This window comes from Lutra lutra, chromosome 6, assembly GCF_902655055.1.
Source record: "Lutra lutra chromosome 6, mLutLut1.2, whole genome shotgun sequence".
NCBI lineage: Eukaryota > Metazoa > Chordata > Mammalia > Carnivora > Mustelidae > Lutra > Lutra lutra.
Genome location: NC_062283.1, coordinates 144,835,743 through 144,859,606, shown reverse-complemented (window position 1 = coordinate 144,859,606; position 23,864 = coordinate 144,835,743). Strand labels below are relative to the sequence as shown.

Here is a 23,864-nt window from a genome sequence, read left to right as displayed (position 1 = left end):
AGAGACATGGAAATTCTTAAAAAAAAAAAAAAAGAAAGAAAGAAAGAAAAGAAAAGAAATACAAAACAGAAAAAGAAATGCAGCAATCAAAAAAAACCACGGAGAAAACAAACACTAACAGAAATGAAGAATGCCTTAGATGGGCTTATCAGAAGACTGGACACAGCAGAGGAAAGAATCTCTTTATGTGAGGGTTTCTCAACAGAAACCATCAAAACTCAAAAGCAAACAGAAAAAAGACTTGGGAAAAAAAAAAACCACCATAGCCAAGAACAGTGGAAAAGCTACAAAAGGTGTGACATACACATAACAGGAATACTAGAAAGAGAAGACTGAGAGCGGGGAAGAGAGGAACATCTGAAACAGTAATGCCAGGTTTATACGCCAAATTGATGTCAGACACCAAAGCACAGATTCGGGAAGCTCAGAGAACACCACACAGGGAAAATGCCCCCAAAGCCATACCTAGGAATCACTTCCAACTACATAAAATCAAATATAAAGGGAAAAAATCCTGAAGGAAACCAGAGGGGGAAAAAACACTTCACCTATAGAGAAAGAAAGACAAAAACTATACCCAACTTCTCCTCAGAAACCACACAAAAGCAAGAAGAAAGTGAAATATTTAAAATCTTGAGAAAGACCCACCAGCCTAGAATTCTGTGTCCTGTGAACTTACCCACCAAAAATGAAAGACGAAGACTTTCTCAGGTAAACAAAATTGAGGAAATCTGTCAACAGTAGACATACCTATAAGAAATATTAAAAGAAGTTCTTTGGAGAGAAAGAAAATGATATAGGTCAGCAACTCAGACCCACACAAAGAAAGAGAATCAAAGAAGCAACAAGTAAAGGTAAAATAAAAACTTTAATTTTTCTTATTCTTGGGTTGCCTGGGTGGCTCAGTCGGTTAAGCATCTGCCTTCAGCTCAGGTCATGATCCCGGGGTCCTATGATCGAGCCGAATATCAGGCTCCCTGTGTGGTGTTCTCTCTCGCTCTCTCTCTCTCTCTCTCAATAAATAAATAAATGAAATCTTTAAAAAAAAAAACTTGAGTGCCTTAAAAAAAAATTGACTGCCCTTAATTAGCCAGGCTAATTTAAAAAGGGAGAGGACACAAATTGCTAATATTAGAAGTAAAAGAGGGGCTATCACTACAGATCCCATGGACATTAAAAGGATAATCAAGGAATACTATCAAGAACTCCACATCCACAAATTTGAAAATCCAGACGAAATACACCATTTCCTTAAAAGACATAATCTGTGAAAACTTAAACAAGAAAAAACAGACAATCTGACTAGTCCTATATCTATTAAAGAAATGCAGGGGGCACCTGGGTGGCTCAGTGGGTTAAAGCCTCTGCCTTCAGCTCAGGTCATGATCCCAGGGTCCTGGGATTGAGCCCCGCATCAGGCTCTCTGCTCAGCGGGGAGCCTGTTTCCCCCTCTCTCTGCCTACTTGTGATCCCTGTCCGTCAAACAAACAAACAAACAAATAAATAAATGAATGAAATGGAATCAGTAATTAAGAACATTATAAAACAGAAAGCACCAGGCCGAAGTGGGTTCACTGGTGAATTCTACCAAACATTTAAATAAGAAATTATACCAGTTCTCTATAATCTCTTTCATCAGAAGGCAGAAGCAAAGAGAATACTTCCTAACTCACTCTATAAAGCCAGAATTAACCGAATACCAAAAGCAGGCAAAAACAATACAAAAAAAACTACAACCAATATCTCTCAGGGACACTGATACAATAATCTTCAACAATGTACTAGCAAACTGAATCAAACAATGTATAAAGAGAATTAAACAGCACAACTATGGGGGATTTATTCTAAGTACACAAAGCTGGTTCAGCATTCAAAAACCAACTAATGCAATCAATCACATCAACAGGCTAAAGAAAAACCACATGGTCATATCAATCAATAAGCACACACACAAAAAAAAGCATTTGAGAAAATCCAACACCCATTCACAAAAACTCTCAGTAAACTAGGAACAGAGGGGAACTTCCTCACATCGATAAAGAGTATCTACAAAAAAACAATGGTGAGAAACTCAAAGCTTTCCCAATAAGGTGGAGAACAACACAAGGCTGTCCCCTCTCACCGCTGCTTTTCAACATTGTACAGGAAGTCCTTGCTAATGTAATAAGACAAGGAAATAAACAGTATACAGATTGGGAAGGAAGAAATATAGTAGTTGAAATGTTTAAAGGAATGAAAAAGGAAGCAATGAGACATGATCTAAAATAACCAGAGAGAATCAAATAAAACGTTCAGAAAAGGAAGACCTAATCATTAAAACTGCATACAATAATATGAGCACAACATCAGCCAAAAAAAGGAATTAATGAACTGGGTCTAATAGCTCAAGAACTCTGTGAAATCTTTTGTAGCACAGAGAGACGTGGAGATATAAAGGAGAAATTAAGAGAAATGGAGGATAGATTAAGGAGGACCAGTTTAATTGGAATTCCAAAAAGATAAGAGAAAATGGAAAAGATCTGAAGACACACTGACAGATTTTGCCAGAACTGCTATAAGATCCACAGATATAAGAAGCATAATATATTCCAAGCAGGATAAATAAAAAAGAAATCCACACCTGGGCACATTTTAGTAAAACAGAGAAGGGAGTTGAACAGCAGCCAAAAACAAGACAGGTACTTCCAAAGGAACAACAATCAGACTGATGGCAGGCATCTCACAGCAACCATGGCGTCAGAAATCAATGAACTAATATATTTAAAGTACTGGAAGAAAAATACAGAATTAGATTCCAGACATCCAACACAGAATTATACATCCAGAAAAAACTGTCTTTTAAGAATTAATGTCGAATATGGCATTTTAAAAAGAACAAAATCTAAATTTTAAAACCAAATGACGTCAAAAAATAACTTCTAAAGGATACTGATCAGATTAAGTGGAAAATGACTCAGAAGGAAGGTCTAAGACAGAAGAAACAATGAAAAAAACACAAAAATACAAGTAAAATAAACTATGTCTTTTCAAAAAAAAAGAACAGCAATGACATCAAACACTTTTACAGTACTTATTAACTGCTAGGTATAGTTCTAAATGCTTTTAGGCACTGCATTTCTCACTTAAAAGCCTTAGCCTTATGATAAGGTCCTTTTACTGTCTGCACTTACAGATGAGGAAATGGAGGTACGGGAAAGGAAGCACCTTGCCCACCATTACTCATCTGCTAGGAGCAGAGCTGGGATTCAAACCAGGCTGCCAGGTTCCAGCCCATGGTTTAAACACCAAGCTGTGTCTGCCTATTTGGGGGAGGAAAGAAAAAATTTAGGGAAGGAAAAAAAACTTTTATCGGAAGGATGACCAGGGCTGAAGTACTGTAAAATGCTGATAAAACTTCATACTTGATTAGTTTAGGTAAGCATGGTGAAATTTCAAGGGCAATCGCTAAAAGACCAGAAACAAAGGTGGGAAGAGGTCAAGGCAAGACACTACACCTCAAATTAGTCCCCTGATAAGAGGAAAAAGAAAAGGTGGAATAAAATAAAAGAAATGGTAGAAATGCAAATATATCAGCAATCACAACACGTCAATGATTTAAAATTCTATTCTTGACAGTTAAAGTATCAGATTACACAAAGAAAAAATTACAGTAAACCCCCCAATGCAGTCGAAAATGCACATACAACTTTTGACTCCCCAAAAACTTAACTATTAATAGCCTACCGTTAATTGGAAGATTTACTGATAATATAAACAATTAACACATATTTTGTTATACATATTATATACTATATTCTTATAATAAAATAAGCTAGAGTAAGGAAAATGTTATTAAGGCAAAGAAAATACATTTACAACACTGTAATGTATTTATCAAGAAAAAAATCCACACTATCGTCTGCTCCCTCAATTACTAGCTAAAAAAAAAAAGTAAACATTTAGAAGATGCAAACATCATAATTAACAAACTTGGTCAAGGGGCATCTGCTGGCTCAGTCGTGGCTGGGCATCAGACTCTAGCTTTCAGGACTCCTGAGATCAAGCCCCACATCCATGGCACTCTGCACTCAGTTGGGAGTCTGCCTCTCTCTCTTCCTCTCCCTCTGAACCGCGCCCCCCACCCCCCGCTCATGCACTCTCTCTCTCTAAAAAAATAAATAAAATCTTTAAACAAACAAACTTGGTCAAAATGAACACATATAGAACCTTGTATCCAATTGAGAGGATGCACATTCTTTTCAAGCACACAGAACATTAATAAAAACTTACCACATAAAGTCAGTCACAACATATTTCTAAGAATAAGTGTCACAGAGACTTCTTATATGACTTAAAACTATTAAGTGCCCCCCAAAACTATTAAGTTAAAGGCGATTATAAAACCCTATGTTGGAAATTCTTAAACTTAAGAAAGACATTTCTAGGGGTGCCTGGGTGGCTTAGTCAGTTAAGCGTCTGCCTTCAGCTTGGGTTATGATCCCGGGGTCCTGGGATCGAGCCCCATGTTGGGCTCCCCGCTCAGGGGGAAGCCTGCTTCTCCCTCTTCCTCTGCCTGCTGCTCCCCTTGCTGTGCTCTCTAATAATAAATAAATAAAATCTTAAAAAAAAATTTTTAAAGAAACACATTTCTAAATAATATGAAACAGGAAAATCATAATGGAAGTTTTAAAATACTGAATATTAGTTAATATATGCCAAAACATGTCTGCTACAGAAAAAGCATACTTTGTGGGAAATTTATTTCCTTAAATGCTTATAACATTTAAAAAAAAAAAAAGAACTGCTGCAAATTGAGGAGCTAAATGTTCAATTAAAAACTACAGCATAAACCAAGACAGTAAATGAAAGAGATGATTAAAAACAGAAACTCATAAAATAGAAAAGGTAACATTAGAGAGGCTAACCCAAGCCAAATGTTGACTCTTCAAAAAAAGTAATCAGAGACACAAACCTCCGACAAGATAAAGGAGAAGAAGCAACAATCAACAATGCTGTCAGAAGAAAAGGGGTGTAATTGTAGCTACAGTGAAGATTAAGGAGATCAAAGAATATCATGAACAACTGAATGCTAAAAAAATCTGATAACACATGAAACAGACAAATTCCTAGGCAACATAATTTAACAAAACTACCTCAAGAAGGAGAGATGAAGTCTAAACCACCCCATAACCATTACAATGGGGACTCAGTAGTCTACAATCAGCCCATAAAGAAAACACCAGGTCCAGATATTCTATAGGTAAGTTCCACCACCACTCAAGGAACAGACCACAGCAGTACTACAGAAACCCCTCCAGAGAACAGAAGTTGTAACACCCACAACTACTCCTAGGAGGCTACTATACCTTGATACCAAATCAGATATGGGGAGTACAAGAATGGACAATTAAAGACTATCACTCATGAGTAAGACCTAAACTAAGCGTTAGTAAGTCAAATGGCATATAAAGAAAATTGTGATCAAATCGAGTTCATCACAGGAACAGCATTCATCACAGCACTGGATCTCATTTCTGCCTAAGGACACCCTCCTTGGGCTGTCATTCAGGGCTCTTCACAGAAGAAACCCACACCTAACTTTTCAGCCTATCTTCCATCCTGACCTCTAAAAATTATGCTCCTTTCAAAGTATACTTTGTGCTTATACACCAAGCCCCAAACTTACCCTGCTGATTGCAAAGCTAATTCCAAATCCCCCAATTTTAGCCATCTTTCCAGATGTATCTTCAAAAATATCCACTCCACACATCCTTGCCAGCGTCTCCCTACTGGGCATGGACTTCTCTTCTTTAATCTTCACAGTATACTTTTCTATCTTTCTTGAGTTGTTCATTCAGTTCTCCACCACACTGCAGGAATCTGGGCCCCTGTATTCCCCACTGGCCTGGGCATTACTTAAGGGTAAGGACTTCTGGATGCCTGTTGGTCAAGACATCTTTTACACTGTATACAGTAAGTACTCAACCAATGTACATTCAATTGAATAAAAGTGCTTTTATTTATATGTGGTGTTAAAAAATGTTTTCCCCTAGGAACAAATGATCCTATAAAGCAATAAAAATGCTTTCTCAAGGGGGCACCTGGGTGGCTCAGTGGGTTAAGCCGCTGCCTTCGGCTCAGGTCATGATCCCAGGTCCTGGGTTCGAGCCCCACATCGGGCTTTCTGCTCAGCAGGAAGCCTGCTTCCTCCTCTCCCTTTCTGCCTGCCTCTCTGCCTACTTGTGATTTCTCTCTGTCAAATAAATAAATAAAATCTTTAAAAAAAAAATGCTTTCTCAAGGATGTTATTATAAATTATATTTTTTTCATAGGCCAGTAAACTACAGGAAATCTTTCCCACTGCCACATGCAGAGATAAACAGACTCATGCATGCACAACTCTGGTGACACAAATGCCTCACAGAGTTTAATACATTTCATTCACCCTGTAATTTGAATCCAGATCTGTCTGGATCCCAAACATATATACCCCCAGCCTGCCTTCCTAAGACTTTTGTCCTGGTCTATCTTTCCTATTATGTGGTCAATCTTCTGAGAGAAGGAAATACGTCTTCTCACCGAATCTCCAGACCAACATAAGAACTCAGTATTGCTAAGGGAATGACGATTAAATGTAGGAAGAAGCCCAACATGCAAACCCTTCCAAGAACAACAGTCTGTGTCCTCACAAAATAATCAACTGAAAGCCCTAAATGATAAATCACAGGTTCTATTATATTCATTATCCTCTGATTAAAAAGGGAATTGCTTATTTTGGAAATGTTTCCATTAAAAAAGCTAAAAATCTGGGGGTTCTTAAAAGGCTAAGTTCCAATCATCCCAACACCATAGTCTTGGATGACGTAAATACGTCAAATATAATTACATAACAAGTAAAACTGGTCTTGAAATACCAACCATTGTTATTTAGTTAGTGAGAGGTTGTGCGGGTGCATGGAGGGGGGAAGGGCAGAGGGAAAAAATCTCAAGCAGACTCCCTGCTGAGCGGGAGCGCAGCTCCAAGCTCCATCTCGGGACCCAGCGATCATGACCTGAGACAAAATCAAGAGTCGGATGCTCCTCTGACTGTGCCACCCAGGCGCCTTCATAAATACTATCATAATATAAACTTCAGTGTAGCTAAAAATGTCCCCAGCTCCTAACAGTGACCCTTGAGCAGTGTTCAGGCCGTACCACCACAATGACGTTGACCAGGAACACCAGCCACACAGGACCTCTCCCCCAGCTGCAAGGCAATGCAGGCCAGTCAAGCCAGTCATGGCCGAGCGCGTTTTCCAGAGCAAACAAGTTGAGGTGTAGTGAAGAAACTACCCTCCCGGTCACAGAGCAAACACAAAATGCAAACAACTCCCTTTGTAAAAAAGAAGAAACATAAAAATAAATGCCAGAGAAAAATAAAGGATGTGGCCATACAACTGTACATTAGTTCCCCTACCACATTCCAGTTCCTGGAAACTATTGTAGCTATCTACACAAAACAGGTACAAGTGATTATAACAGATCTGAATATTAACATGTCTCGTGGATTCTCAAAACTTTTTCAGCTTATTGCAATAGTAACATACATTTCAGTAAAATTTTTAACTTACAACTTGAAGTTCTTTCCAAAGATACTGAATTGGATTATAATAGATAATCGCAATTTGTTATTTTTCTTAATTTTTACAGCCAAATATTTTCATGAATACCTATTTATTGTTAAACAAAAATAAAAACAAAGCACCAATTTACATCATGATGAGTAAATCTGTTTTCACATCTGCTGCCATCTTTTTTGCTTGCAAAAATAATCCCCTGGCACTTTCATGTTTTTCATATAGAAAGGGCTCAAATGGATGGCTGAAACGCAGCCAGCCACTGCACAGAGAACAGAGTCCTGGCTCTGGCCCAGCCTCAGATGGGTTCTACGGGAGGGATCAGTTCCAAGTGATTCCTCCCTGCTTCCAATGGTAAGCAGGAGTGCCTGACCCTCAGCCAACAGATGGACAGCGCAGACACAGAAAGCAGGCCCGACAGTTCTTCTAGGCCTGGCACTGGGGCAGAGGGCGGGGCGGATGGCAAGGAGGCAAAGGACCAGAGCTAGGTGATGACCCTATTCCCATACAGATGGACACATCTGTAGTTGCAAACATGTGCTTGGGGCTACAGAAGCAGTTGTGGGGTATCTGTAAGTGTTAGCACCCAGAGGGAGCCCCAGCCCAATGAGCAGCACTGATGACCATCCCTGGCGCTGAATGAATGGGCAGTCCTGCATCGTAATGAAAACTACAGCAGAACACCATGTGGGGATGATCTCCGCAATCAGGGACAGAGAGAGCAGAATACAGATGTCTACTTCATAGGCAGACAGCAAAAGCATTTTTTTATTTTGCCAAAACTCTCACATAAGGACCACAGTGACTTCTCTGGAGAGAAGAAAATAAAATTTTTATTTCCTCATAACAATGGCATTACGTGCTTAATCAAGTCACAATAAATGAGTACTAGAAAACACCTACCAAGTAACCAACCCAAGACTAGATTATATACATATAAATACACAATATGTATATAAAACACAAAATCTGGTCCCTGGACTTTTTAAACCGTTCACAATCTACCCATGGCAGCAAAACTAATAAACATGAAATGATCATAGAACAATTAATAGTGAAAATGTGGGACTCTGTATGGGCTTGGACAAATAAAGATCTTGTGGAGTCAAACAACAAAAGAAAAGCATCTGGGCTGAAAATCGGGAGGACTGAGTCTCTGTGCTATTTGAGACTATCTGAGGGATGGAGAAGGACGACTAGGCCTACTTGTGGTAGATGATATGCTAGTTATACTCTCACTGTCATAGCTCCGTTTTGGGGTAGATACTACCCCCATTCTACAGACAAGGGAACTGAGGTTCCTCTTGGGCAGATTACCCGACCACTGTGGTCTCGATCTTTTCACTTGTAAAATAAAGGTACTAACATAATCATTTTCAACCGGGACCAGCCAAACACCAGAGTTTTCTGGCAGTGACTCAGAGCCCTCAAGAGGGCAGGGCCCTGAGCCAAATGTACCGAATCCTCAGGTCACGACCCAATTCCCATTCCCCAGGGGAAAAACTTTGCTGAGAATAGTACCTAGTATATAACGAATGATGTATAAAAACTTGAGGAATGTGTGGGTGAATGGATGGAACAAATGGCACACGACGATCGACTTTAAGGTGACCCTATTCGTGGTGGCTCATTTCCTTCTATGGTTAGTAATGTTTCGTTTGCTCGTACTCCAGAGCTCGTAATCAGTGGGTTGAGGGCATCGTTCTTCCAGAGCGAATCTGTGTTTACTTCTGCCAAGCCCTTAGGTACTTCCAACCCAGAAGTACTGAGATGAGTTTCTCAGCCTGTGGTTTTCTAGACCACATAGGTAACATAGATAGATAACATAAATTTAAAAACCCAACAGATTCCATTAAAAAAAAAAAAAGTTTGTTTTTTTTTTTTTCTTTTTTAAAAAGCCTCCTCCCTTTGCTAATGGGTGTTCTCTCCAGACCCTCAGCCCAGCCTCACCCTTCAGAGAGGTTATTAAACTCCATATCCCTGGACTCCAGGAGCCCACTATCAGCAGAGCCTCCCACTCTTCCTCTTTCTCTCAAGAATGCTCACTCCTCATTCTCTTCTTCCCCACTTGTGAGTTTCTCGCTTTCTTGTAATAAAGATTATAAAACGGTGTTTATCTTCTCCAGTATTTCTACCGGGAGTGGTTACAGCAAGAAGGCTTTCCTTCTTCTTTCCAGAATACCCAGTCAGCCTCATTTCCAGGAGCAGAGGCCTTATTCTACCACCTTTCACCTTCACGTCTAGGTTTAGAAATCGTCCCCAACGTGAGCAAGAGCTGAAACCAGGTAAGCAATCAAAGTAGGAGATGCCCAGCATGGGTGAGGGAAACACAAGAAGTCAACAGGAGAGCGAGGCTAGGATTGGCTGGAAAGGAGGCCAGCCCTGGTGTGGCAAGACAAGAGCGGCAGGGGCAGAAGACAAAAGGCAGCTGACTTCCTAATGATAAGGAGACCAACCTCAACTTAGGAAAGAAGTTCTGAAGGATGACTGGACAGCAAACAACACAATGTTTATATTTACTGGACCGCCCACCAATTAAAGAGGATAATTCAGGAATACAGTACTATCTCTGTATGCAGAACTTACAAAATAAAAAAAAAAATGACAAGCACACAGATCCAGAGTTAGATCAAATTCAGGCAGGAGGTGTAGCAGAGAACAGGAGAAAAGTAGGAGATATGGCAGTGGAAACGATGTACATAAAATGAGATGAAGTAGATGTTCCATTATTAGAAACAAGTTACCAGTTGTGCTATGCTACCGGGATACTCAGAGCACAGGCCAAATCATGTCGCATTCTACATCACGGAGCTGTTTCACACAGGAATTTGGTTATTCACATTGGAGAATAAGTGGACCATCACCAAAGGCTTGGCCTCAATTATTAAAGGCATAATGCTTCAAGATTTTTAATTAGTATTTCCTTTTATTGTAACAATAACCAGAGAGTTACCAGTTGGCAATATAAAGTTCAAGGAAGCTGAAGAAGGACCCATAGTCACACCGCTACATCTCAGCACTTACAGACGCGTATCTCCATAGATGTGCAAGTAATACAACATTCTATATATGAAATAGTTACAAGATTTCAAAACAGAAATGGTTGCTATGAAATGGGTTCCTCAAGAAAGATGTCTGTGTCCCTGCAGGTTCCAGCTGCCTGCTGCCCACAGGTATGGTTACAATAACACCAAGAAGAAAGAAAAGTGGAAGGGAAAATTCAATACATTTGTAGTACTGTTGAGTAGGTATGCAAATAAAACATAAGAAAATGTACAAGGAATTTAAATCTCCACTGTGCTTCCACCTGATCAGTAGAGTAACACTCTTCCCCCAGAAAACAGTGTTACTTCAACTAAAAGAGCAGATACTGGGTAGCAGGGAAAAGGATAATGATCCAAATCTTCCCTTAAACCACATTTCAATTAAGGGCTATAATCAGAGCTGGAGATAATGAACATGAGTTTTGTGTTCAGGCAATGATTTATATCACCCAGGTTCTCAGAAGGGATTCATAATCATTTATCAAAAGCTTAGCTTTCGGAAGAAAGAGATCAGCTCTATTTCCTTCAAGTTCTTTCACCACAATCTTAAGATTAAATATAATAGTACGTGAACACATACATTTGGAGATACTGAGCAAGGCCAAGAAGAAATAAGAAAGAAAAACTGGGGCGCCTGGGTGGCTCAGTCAGTTGAGCACCTGACTCTTGATCTCGGCTCGTATCTTGATCTAGGGGTTGCGAGCTCAAGCCCCGTGGGAGCCTACTTAAAAAAACAAAGAAAAGAAAAGAAAAACTGACCAGAATTAGCAGGGAAAAAACTTGTAGTACCAACAAGCATAAACTCAAAATGAGTATTTAATGACTAATGAATATGTAGTTTGTTTTAATGAATCTATAAAAAACATGACTCTCTCCAGAAAAAAGCACTTTATAAAAAGCACATACAAAATAAGATTATCATCTTATAAAACAGAATTTTAAAAGGAGAAACAGTTAAGAAAATGGAGACAGTAAAAATGTTAATGCTATGCACAAAAAACCTGGCCTTCAGTATGCCTGCCATCAAAGCAAAAGGAGACTCAGGATGGCTGACAAAAATCTTATTAACAGGGCACCTGGGTGGCTCAGTGGGTTAAGCCTCTGCCTTCAGCTTATGTCATGATCTCAGGGTCCTGGGATCGAGCCCCGCATCGGGCTCTCTGCTTGGCAGGGAGCCTGCTTCCCTCTCTCTCTACCTGCCTCTCTGCCTACTTGTGATCTCTGTCAAATAAATAAAATCTTAAAAAAACAAAAAACAAACCTTATTATCAGAAATGAAGAAACAGGAAAGACAGCTTTTCTTTAGCACTGAAAGCTGAAGGAGAAACAAGCCACCGTTAAAGCAGCACAGAAAAGCCAGCGGAGGATGAAAAGGATGATGTCTAAACAACCCCACACAAACGCATGATGGGATTTGTAATTATCTCCCACAGCAGGTACGAATAAAGATTCGACACTAATGGTAATTCTGAAAAAGCAACTGTTTGAGAGCTAGGATAATATGGTCCAAAATGTACTATAGATCGAATAGACACAGAACATGCCCTTCCCATCATTCCTAAAAAGGAAGACTCTCAATCAAACTAGTTAATGAACAAGATTAATGGCTCTAAGGTATGTACTCCATCTCCCTGCCTCCCTTATTACCCATAAAATGTTGCCACCTGTCCCCATCATCTCTTTGGACTGATGAAAGAATAAAAATCAGGATGGGGAAAGAAAGACTTCAGGGTTTAAGCTGGTTCTATAAATCAGGAAATTAAGGCAGGAACTTCAGTCTGGGAGCCCAAAATCTGAATTAACTCTCTCAGATACTAGTAAAATGCATGGAAACAAATGAGATTCTATTTCTTTCTCCTTCGACCTTTTTTTTTTTTTTTAAAGATTTTATTTATTTATTTGACAGAGAGAGATCACAAGTAGACGGAGAGGCAGGCAGAGAGAGAGAGAGAGGGAAGCAGGCTCCCTGCTGAGCAGAGAGCCCGATGCGGGACTCGATCCCAGGACCCTGAGATCATGACCTGAGCTGAAGGCAGCGGCTTAACCCACTGAGCCACCCAGGCGCCCTCCTTCTACCTTTTTGAATATCCCTCACAGAACGTTCCCAAGCTGCGGCAGCTCCCCCGGGCCCCATGTGATGGTCCACTTCCCTCCCAGGTACGTGCCCAAGGAACTGGGAGAAAAAGTGGCTTTTTCTCAGATTTTACATAAGATATCTATTGCTGTTTTTTTTTAATAAAATATTTTTAAATTAAAACTAAGTAAACTCATCTACCCTTCCATCTGTCCATCTATTCATTCACTGAACACACACTTGACCGCCCTACATCCCAGCTTCTGTGCAAAGTAGTGTAGAAACTATGAATAAAATACAGCCTTGACCTTCTAATTTAGGTGACAAATGACAGTGTTTCTCCCAATTTGAACAGTTAAAATGTGTACTGCACGATAAGAATGCGCCTTTAAATACCATTAGAACGTAAGACTGTCTCCTGCCAACCTGAAGATGGCTCAGGGCCTCAAATACAAAATCATATCTTCAGTTAATCACCTGACTTTAGCCACCCTCCTAAGGACAGCAGGGCTTTGAGCTCTGTCCCCAGGGACTGAGCCAACAGTTTTCACAGCTACAGAGGCACCGAGGGCCACCATTTAAGTGTGAAATCAAACTGTGCAGTGGGTTCTTCTAACCATGGTTTTCTCCTTTGGTGTGAAGTGGTTTTTAATTTCAGTGAAGAATTTCTTTAAGAACTCAGTCTTCATTATAAAAATAAAATCTACAGTTAGGCTGCCACTTATTCCAAAATGTCAAGAAAATGGTACTCCTGATGAAGAAAACAAAGAAAAGATGACTTTAAAAAACAAGGGAGGATAAGGTAATAAATGACCAGGGTTAAAATATCAATAAAAACACCCAGCACCAGGGTGGCTCAGTCAGTTGAGCATCTGCCTCTTGGTTTCAGCTCAGGTCATGATCTCAGGTTGTGAGATCGAGTCCCAGGTTGCATCAGGGTTGGTGTCCAGTGGGGAGTCTACTTGGGATTCTCCCTCTCCCTCCCCACCACATTTGCATACTCTCTCTCTCCCATAAAATAAATAAATAGATCTTCAAGAAAAAACAAAAAAAAGTAACATCCTCCCCCCCAAAATACAATGGAATAAAAAGCACATTATTTCAGTCATTTCATATCTCAGGTTTCCTTTCGTTAAATGTATTCATATTAGTCTTGCCACAAGACGAATGTCATACTCCAGTTCTAATTAAAATTCACACCGAGGCTTACTTTTCAACAACATTTAAGCTGATAAATAAGATAAAGAAAAAAGAATATATAGAGAAAAATACGCCATTCTCCTACTTACTGAATTGTCAATTTTGTCTCCTCAGTTACTGAGAAAGTGAGTCTTCCCTCCACCACGATGCAACTCCTGCCCATCCTAGTTAATGCCACACATTTGGCTTGGTCCTAAAGAGGCACCACCTGACAACAGCATTCCGAAATAACAGCCGTATGGTCTAGGGAATGACCTTCTAGGCAGAGGTCAAGAGGTTCACATGCTGAATTCCAAGCCAAGCCAAGTACCGTCTGTGCCTGAAAGCTCTAGGAAGAGAAGCACCAGGTCTGCAGTATGTCTCAGTAAGAAAAAAGGGAGGGCAGGGGAAGGAGACAGGCCAAGGATGCTGTCCCAGTTAAACCAGTATCAAATGACTGGGCTGGGAGAGGGAGACAAGCCATTTTCTTCTCTTTTTTGTTGTAATTATCCAAAGTTAAAGACCGGTGAAGTCATTTGAAACTACTTTTTTGCACAGTTTAAATACGCCATGTGTTGAGGACTCCTCATGCACACAGAGAGGGTACTGTACACTTAGAGTATACAGTATATAATGTAGATATATTACTACCAAGCTCTATATTATAATCTTCCCCCGACATTAAGGTCATAATATAACAGAGAAAGGAAAGATCACATCTTTCTATCAGGCCTGAGCTAAATCATGGAAAAATCTTAAAGCAGTTTATATGTAAATTTAATGGCATCTTCTAAAGGTTTCAACTAGATGGTAGAAAACATATCCAAACAAGATAAATAAATATATTTTTCCTTTATATTTTGTCTCCCAAAACCATAAGAGACTCTTAATCTCACAAACAAACTGAAGGTTGCTGGGGGGTGGGAGGGTAAGGAGACGGTGCGGGGGTTATGGACATTGGGGAGGGTATGTGCAATGGTGAGTGCTGTGAAATGTGTAAGCCTGATGATTCACAGACCTGTAGCCCTGGGGCAAATAATACATTATATGTTAATAAAAATAACTTAAAAAAAAAAAGAAAACATATCCAAGATTTAAATTCTTCACAATCACTAATTGTTCTACATTATCAAAAACCATGTCCAGTCCTCTGAACACCAACCCCCCAGACTCCCATGTAAAGGAAAGATGACCTCATTCACACAACTTCCTAACACAGAAACTGTGATTTATGTCTGAATCTCCTAACACAGTGCCTCTCAGAGAGTGGGGCCTCCAGAAGTATTTGTTCAATTAGATGTTTAAAAGGGGGGAAAAAAATCAGGATCAAACAAATACTAGTTGACATCTATTACAAACAAAAGAGAGTAATAAAATGGGTGAAATGATCAAGAAGAAAAAACTCACTGGCAGAGCAACTGTTCTTCTAAACCCATAACAAAAATTTCCTCGTATTAAGCCAGGTGAAAGGTATTATCAAAGTAACATCTCACTTTTTCCTAGGAAAGATCAAAGCATAGGTCTTTAAAATTAAGCACTTCAAATCAACACAAGCAAGAAGACCATCTTGAGTTCTAATAAAAAAAACATTTTTGGAAAGTGCTAGATCATTTACATTCAAAGTAAGGAGTCAAAAAAATCTATTTTATTGTTCATTTCTTCTCTAAACACTCCAAAATATACTATACCAAAACAACTAACGGGAAAGGTGCGGTGTGGACCTTTGGTTCCTGCTTCACAGAGCTGTAGGACTGTCAATACCACTCACCGTATCATACGCCAAGACAGGACACCTCTGGGTCTCCCAGGAGCTGTGAAAACATTCCCCCAGTGCCGCATCTCAAGTAAATACAGGGCAGCCCACTTGACTGACAACCAACAGATTGAAGATCCCTTAAAAGCTCTGTCACTCCCGCTGGGGATGCTAAATTTAGCACTAAAGGAAGAGAGCCCACACCTGCCTCCACCCCTTGCCCAGAAGGCCCAACATGAAGTCGGGCTCCAGTATCAAACAAGTGGGAAGAGAGTCAGGAATCAGGTGACAGAGGTGACAGGACAGTCTGTGAGTGAAGAAAGCAGAATTCAAGCTTGAGATGGCCCAGAAAGCCTACAAAGATTACTGCTTTCGGAAAAAGAAAAGAAAAAAGAATATTCCCGGTGCCCCCACACCTGAGACTCTTGCAGGAAGGAGCGAGCGCATTCAGGCTCTCCGCATTGCAGAAGTGTCCTCTGCACGGCCTGCAAATCATCCTAAGGTGTCCCGGCAGAAGGTCTGATATTCAGGTGCAGAGTAACAGCTTCCACATAAAAGCCACCAGGAAGTCAGAGTGGGCAGGCCTAGTGTGACACCGGAAACAGATCCTATGCGGCCCACTGAGCACTCCCAGAGAGGACAGCGGGAGGCCAGCTGCTGCTCTTGCCACAGCAGCCAAGGCCTATCCTTGCCTCTGGGGCCCCAGCACAAACTTCCCCAGCTACCCCACACGCTAGCGGGTTAAAGTCTGTTTGTCAATGGATTCCTCAGAACTCTAGTTAATTCTAAAGAAGTCATGTCTTAAGCACCATCGCTGCTAGGCAGGTCAGTCCACGAGTCACTGTAACCCACAACGTACTGGGGCTGTCACACCAGCAGTACTTTCCCCAGTCATACCCTTCGCTGTCTGTGAGGACTCTCATTTCCCTGACCTCCCAAACTGAGGGGCTGTTAAAGGTGACATTCGGCACCAGGGAAAGACAGGCGAACCAACACCTGAAGATTCTAGTAACTTGGGCCTTGCCTATTGGCATAACACAAACACCTCTGTACATTTGCAGAGGAGAAGACGCTGCTTTACCCCCATCACTTCCCAGTTAGTCCAAATTTAAGAAAAACAAATGCTGGGAAAGAGTATCATGGGGCGTGAGTGAGGCCAGGCTGGGACCATCCGTGCTGGCTGGCTATTACCTGTCTACACCATGAGGTTCGGACCAGAGAACAGCTGAAGCAGTCATTAACTAAGGTCACGTTTACCCTTCCATTGTCAACTAAGAACATACTGTTTTTGTTGTTTTAGAAGAAAGGTCTCCCTGGTTCATTACAGTCATTACTTGCGGTAAGAGATAACACGCTCCAATTCTGCAAGTATGTGTGCACGGCTCACTCCTACGCTTCCTAGTAGGGGCCCGTCCGCACTAAGTACTTCCACCGACACAGAATGACAGTTCTCTGGAAGTCACAGGGTCTTAAATAAGCTGATAATTTACTGTCCTCCACAACAGAACTACAAACAAGATCTTAATTAATTTACTAACAGTTATTGCCTTTTTACTAAAATTAGCCTAAATTCCTTTTTGCTTACTCCAGGGATGTGCATAAGACACATTTTCTTGGACCCCATCCTGAGAGAATTAGTACTGAGCAAAGTAAACTTGCCATTAAAGCCCCTGTATAGCTAAGGTAGTTCCAGAAGAGCCCTAGGGACAGCGGCACAGAGCTGCGGAGGAACAGGGCGGGCACCAAGTGAGAGCTTAAGCAAGTTGTGCCTGTGGCCATCCAAATGTCTCAACTTGGCCTTCGATCTGTAGACCAATGCCAGAAGAAACAGAGCTGATCACAGTTGCACTGGGACCTTAAAGGTCACCTTATCCGATGGTCATTCCCTGGTAGGGACAGAGCCAAACACTCGGATGCTCCGCCCCTCACTGTGGGGAGAGCGCCCCTGCCTGGCTTCCTTCCACCGACTACAAAAACGCCAGCACCATCATGCTGGGCAGCAGTGGTCTCCCGAGGGTCGAGTTCTGTGGTGCGTGAGACAAATGGGTCGGGCTGAAAGTGAAGTAACGGAAAACGCAGGTGTAAACGTCCCTGGACTCTTGTAGACCGGGAGCCCCAGAAGCTGCAGAACTGGACAAGCTCTTACAACGTAGCAAAGCGTTGTGTTCCTATCTATAGAAGATTCAGCCCTTTGGAACTTTGAACACATTTTCTGAAAGAGGGAAAATTTAGGTTTCTAGTGCAGCCTAAAATTTAATCTATATTTACTCCTTCAACAAATATTTACTGAGCTCTAGCCATCCAGGAACTTACATTCTAATGAGGGACGAACAGCCAAAGGGAAGAGACAAACACAGAAGGTTCTTGTCCTTGGCAGTGAGGGCGCACCAAGGAGAAAGCAGGGCCCTCCGAGGGGCGGGGAGGGAAGGTCCTCTGAGAAGGGACCACAACACAGACCAGAGAAGCAATGCAGCCAGGGTACGGCGGGGCGGAGAGGCAGGAAGACTGGCACACACAAGGACGTGAAAAAAGACCAGGGGTGGGGGGGCCCAAAGCAGAAAACCGGGGGACAGGATAAGAGTTAGGAGGGGCCTCGTCAGCCACAGAAGGGAGCTCAACTCTAATTCTGACAGCAGCAGGAAGCCTCTGCCCGGTGCTGAGCAGCAGACCGAAATGTTCCGGCTCTCACGTCGGGACCAGCACTGCGGGCCAGGCCCAGAGTGGAAGTGGAAGGACAGCAGGAGGCTGCCGTGATCCAGAGGCGAGGCGACGGGGCCGGCTCGAAGCTGCTCAGTGGTCAGAAGGAGAAGAGAGCAACCTGGAGCCCTGTTCTGCAGAGCCAGATGCAGGAGAGGAAACGGAGGAGCTGCCACCTTGTGTGTGCACAGGGGAGACTCACACTACAACGCAGGGCTGGCGTGGCACACAGCTCAGTCTCTGAGCTCCCTGCTCAGTCCCTTACTGCCCGAGGGACCCTGAGTGCTGTGGGCAGGAACTTCGTCCCTCTGTGCTTCAGTATCTGACACCAATCAGAGAGTGTCGCAGAATCTACCTCCCGGATGGGCTATGAGACTTCAGTGACGTGGCACTTACACTTGCAACGGTGCCTGGTTCGTGGGAGCTGCGTGATCTACTCTTTTACTATTACCTGGTGCTGGTATTAGGACTAAAGAGACTGAGTGAATTCACATAATGCCTTTAAGGAAATGCCCAGCACATAACACTTAGTAAATGTCAGCCCTCACTGCTACCGTCATGAATGATTCCCAGGTGGTGGCAACAACTGAGGTGAAGAACAGAATGGGGAGGGGGCTACTGTGGAAAGGTCCAGAGGGCCTATGGAAAGGGATGCAGTTGGTGTGTTAAGTCTGCAGTATTTACAAGGCATCCAAGTGTCAAGGTCAAGAAAGCTGGACATATATGAATCTGAACCTCAGAGGAAAAGTCTGGACTAGAGATATTAACTTAAGACTCATCCACACAAAGATGAGTTAACTACAGAAAATGGTGAGCTCGGCGAGAGAGAAGATTAAGGTGGAGGAGAGATGGTCTAGTGGTGAGCCCTATGGAACCCCAATACCCCAGGACAGGCCAAGGTGGAAGAGGCAGCAGAGGAAACTGACAAAGAACAGTGCAGAGGAGAAGAAAAGTCAACAGGGAGTGGGGTCCTAACAGTCCTAACTTCTGAAAGGTCAAGTTGGATGAATATGCCAGAAGTAGCCTCATGGAGGTCATCCGTGATCTTGATGGGAGTGTTTTTAGCATCTTACATACTCACTTCAACACTACCTAACTTCCATTTACAACACCGTGAAAGAACATGCATTTCCAAGGGCAATGTGCAGTGGGGGAAACCCTGACCTCTGAGTCAAGAAACCAAAGTCCAGTTCCAGTGAGGTCTTAGGTTAAGATCCTCAACAAAAAGGGCATCCATTCCTCCACAGGTAAAACGACAAGGCTGGACCAGATTCCCAAACACAGGTCAGGGGCTCCCTATGTCTCTAAAACCACTAATCAAAGTCCACAACTATTTTTCAATATTTAAGACATGTACTGATCACTCCTGAACCTTTTGGCTAAGCTCAAGTGTAAAATATGCCGAGACTACACACCTGCCTCAGGGGAAGTTACACAAACGTAACTGTGACATTTGTTTCTGGTTGAAATTGTAACTGAGTGTGGTAACACCTGTCAAGATGGGAAGCAGCGAGGGGCGCCTGGGTGACTCAGTTGGTTAAGCGACTGCCTTCAGCTCAGGTCATGATCCTGGAGTCCTGTGATTGAGCCCCACATCAGGCTCCCTGCTCAGCAGAGAGCCTGCTCCTCCCTCTGCCTGCTGCTCTGCCTACTTGTGCTCTCTACATCTCTGTCAAATAAAAATAAATTAAAAAAAAAAAAAAATGGGACGAAGCCACAGTTAGGAACGGAGCCTCTGGAGTCTAAATGCCTGATTTCAAACCCTGGTTCTATCACTTACCACCCCACTGCCGGAGCACAGCTATGCTGTTCAACCACGCAAAGTCTCAGCTTCTGCATCTGTGAAATGGAGATTATGAGAGTACCTATCTCACAGAGTAGAGGAAGGTTTTAAATACATTGGTCTTTGAAAGATCTCGGCAGGAACTCTCCGTTGGCCTTCCTCCTCCCCTTTAACTGTTCTTTGTTAATCTCCTCTCCTGGCTCCTCTACCCCGGCCTGACGGTCTGATGTGGGCTGCAGGGGCTCCCCAGGGCTCACCACCAGATCCTCTTCTCCATCCCCATCCTCTCCCTCACTAGGCTCATCACAAAGCATATAATTATGTACTGAACAAACAGGAGCTATTAAAGCCATGATCTTATACTAAACCAAAGACCTTAGCTATTAATAAGATCACTCTTCTGGGGGCAATGAGAGAATAAGATCTATATAGAAAATAATAAAAAGAATAGAATGGTGAAAATGTGGGGGATCACTGTTAATTCCCAACTCAAAAAATTCTTTTTCTAGACGCCTGAAACACATCTGCCACTCCACTGCATGAAACTCAGCACCTTCATTATAGACCATAAGGCTTTGTTCCCTACTAGAGGATATAACTTCCCTGAGGGCAGCACACAGACAGCCTACAATCAGGGGTAGTAAATAAATCCTTTAGTACTCACCCTCCTGAATTTCTAAATTCCACTCCCAAATTTCTCATTTAGAAATTAAAGATCCTAAAATTTTATCTGCAAATACTTTTAAAGGTCCCCCTGCGTGAGTGCCCTATGAAGGTTTCCAAGGCCCTACATCACCTGCCCCCTCACACCCCATGTCTTCCCTCAAGCAAAATTCTACAGATTTGCACATCTAACCTTCCGCAAAGTTTCCCCAGCAAATTCATTCTCAGTGCCTTCAAACTTTAAAACCCAAGTTTTCAGAACATTTTATTTTACTTTGGGAGGATAGTTACACCTGAATCAAAGCAACACTTTCAAAATTTCTAAAGGGCAAAAAACCAAACAAACAATAAAAACCCCACAAACTCTGAACCACAAGAGACAAAGCATATGTGAGACATTTCAATGCCCTTCCTCCTCTTAAAGGACTCGGCACACAGCCCTTAGGAAACTGGACCAAAATAGCTACCCACCTGACTAAAATTCCAGTGTTTTCTCGATTACCACATGATAACCAACAATTGATAACAGAACAAAATAGGACAGAGCAGAGACAACCAAAAAACTGCTTATACTAAACAAACCAATCACTAGGGCGCCCAGGTGGCTCAGTCGGTTAAGCAGGTGCCTTCGGCTCAGGTCACGATCTCTGGGTCTTGGGATGAAGCCCTATATCAGGTTCCTTGCTCAGCGGGGAGTCTCCTTCTCTCTCTCCTTCTGTCCCCCCTCCCTGCTTGTGCTCTGCCCTTCTCTCTCTCAAATAATAAATAAAATCTTTAAATAAACCAATTATAGTCTGTGTTCACGAGAAGCTGGCATATAAACTCTGAGAGAAAGTACAAAAGTGAAGGCAGCCCTAAAAGCTGCCACACGTAAGCCCCATGAAGGCAGGTATATTAGCTCTAACTCATGACACTTCATCAGTGAAGGATCCAGAATCTCAGGAAGAAATTTTTAAAGCTTGGGAAGACTTAAAAAAAAAAAAAAAAAGGCAAGCACCAAATCCATAGATGATGTATGTTAATTTTAGCTAAAGGAGTCGGAAGTGAACTGTGAGATAAGGGAAGCAGCCAAGAAACACTCATGCAAGAAATGTCCACCAAGTGCCCCGCACAGTCCCAGGCACAGGGCTAGGGACTAGTGCTTTGGAGCTCCCTGCCGAGTGGGAGAAGATGGAGGAAACAGATAAACTTAAATACCACCAGATAAATTCTCTAACCAGTGGCCAACAAGGTGCTCTCATGCAGAGCTAAGAGAATCCTGACTGAATGACTAGTCCTTGGCAACATAAAGCCAGTGAAGGATCTACACGACTGTCCAACAGCAAAGTAAAAAATACAGTTCAAACTTGGACATAAACAAGAAGAATTTATTGACAAAAACTATATTGACAATAATATCCAATAATGACTCGGAAGCACCCAAGTGTCTTATCAAACAAGCACAATGTGTGTGCATACACGCGTGCACACAACACACACAAACACACACAGAGGAATATTATTCAGCCTTAAGAAGGAATGGAATTCTGACCCATACTACAATACAGCTAAACCCTGGAGGGCATTGTGTTAAATGAAATAAGCCAGTCACAAAAAGACAAATACTGGGGCACCTGGGTGGCTCAGTCAGTTAAGCCTCTGCCTACAGCTCAGGTCATGATCTCAGGGTCCTGGGACTGAGCCCCATACTGGGCTCCCTGCTCAGTGGGGAGTTTGTTTCTCCCTCTCCTTCTGTTCCTCCCCTTACTTGTGTTCTCTCTCACTCTGCTCTTTCTCAAATAAATCTTTAAAAAACAATAATAATAAAGAACTCAAGCATTAAAAAATAACTGTTCTTTAAACAAATGATTAAGATGGGGGTGCCTGGGTGGCTCAGTGGGTTAAAGCCTCTGCCTTTGGCTCAGGTCATGATCCCAGGGTCCTGGGATGGAGCCCCGCATCGGGCTCTCTGCTCAGCAGGGAGCCTGCTTTCCCCTCTCTCTGCCTGCCTCTCTGCCTACCTGTGATCTCTGTCAAATAAATAAAATCTTTAAAAAAAGATGATTAAGATGGTAAATTCCATGTTATGTCTATTTTACAATAAAAAAGTTTTTTAACATCCCAATAATGAAGATTTTATAACAATCTAGGACAAAGTTAAACCAGGGTTCTACAGATATAGTAGAAGGTTCAGATCTGGGTGGCAGTTTCAAGAGGGAATAAATGAAATTATACTGCCAAGGTAAGGAAAAAGTCGTAATGATACAGATTAGAATTAAAGTATTCAATAAATACGAATGCTCTATATTTAAGACTTGCTATCTAACTTCATAATTTATTAGCTTTTCCATAAACCCAATTTATTTCTTCTACCTATGTCTCTCCACATATAAACAAGAGAATGGGCTTAGGAAGCTAGAATAAAGACGATGAGCCCTTCAAGCCCCGATGGCAGTGCCGTGGCCAAAGTCAGGCCCTTAGGTGGTGCAGGCTGGGTCACACTCCTGGGCCGGGTGACTTTTCATGCAAGTTTCCTATGGAGCAGAAATGTTGGCAGGATTAAATAAATATATGAAAAGTACCTTAAACAGCTGCTTGCCACATATTATAACTGCTCAATAAACATTAGACACTCTTGTTATAATTTTATTTATATTCCGCCCATTAAACAACATTTAAAATCTGGCATAAACTATTAAAAGAATACGTAAAAAATCACCCTAATTCAACTTAAAAATTAAAAGACAAAGAATTGTTGGGGGGGTAAACTTATCTGTAATTAAAATTAAAGTCTACCAAACCTTTGACAATTGCTGCAGAACGGCCCAACTGTGTTGATGAACCACTGGGGAGAGAGGGAGAAGCATGGGGCAAAAACTGAGGATTTCTGCGCTACTAAGGACCCACTTTACATCTTTCTGCACTTTCACGGCCTCCCTGTGAGATACTAAAATCCCCATTTTACAAACGATTAAACCAAGGCTCAAAGAGTTTAAGTTAAGCTTATCAAAATTCCCCAGGCTATTAGTGACAGAGCTAAGATTTGATATCTGACTCCAAGCCCATACTTTTTCCACCAAACTGTGTTGCTAGGATT

At 41.9% G+C, this 23,864-nt stretch overlaps 1 protein-coding gene across 3 annotated transcripts in view; it reads right to left on the bottom strand.

Annotated features, from left to right (window-relative positions):
- The window catches only part of TULP4 (TUB like protein 4), a 230,203-nt gene that overhangs the window by 183,333 nt on the left and 23,006 nt on the right, over positions 1-23,864 (bottom strand). Inside the window, exon 1 of one of the 3 annotated variants that reach the window (XM_047732851.1) lies at positions 15,661-15,748. The exons of the other annotated variants lie outside the window; for them this stretch is intronic. The gene's annotated coding sequence lies outside the window, so the exon portion shown is untranslated. Of the gene's footprint in view, positions 1-15,660; positions 15,749-23,864 lie in introns of those variants that run through there. 3 annotated transcript variants of the gene reach the window in all.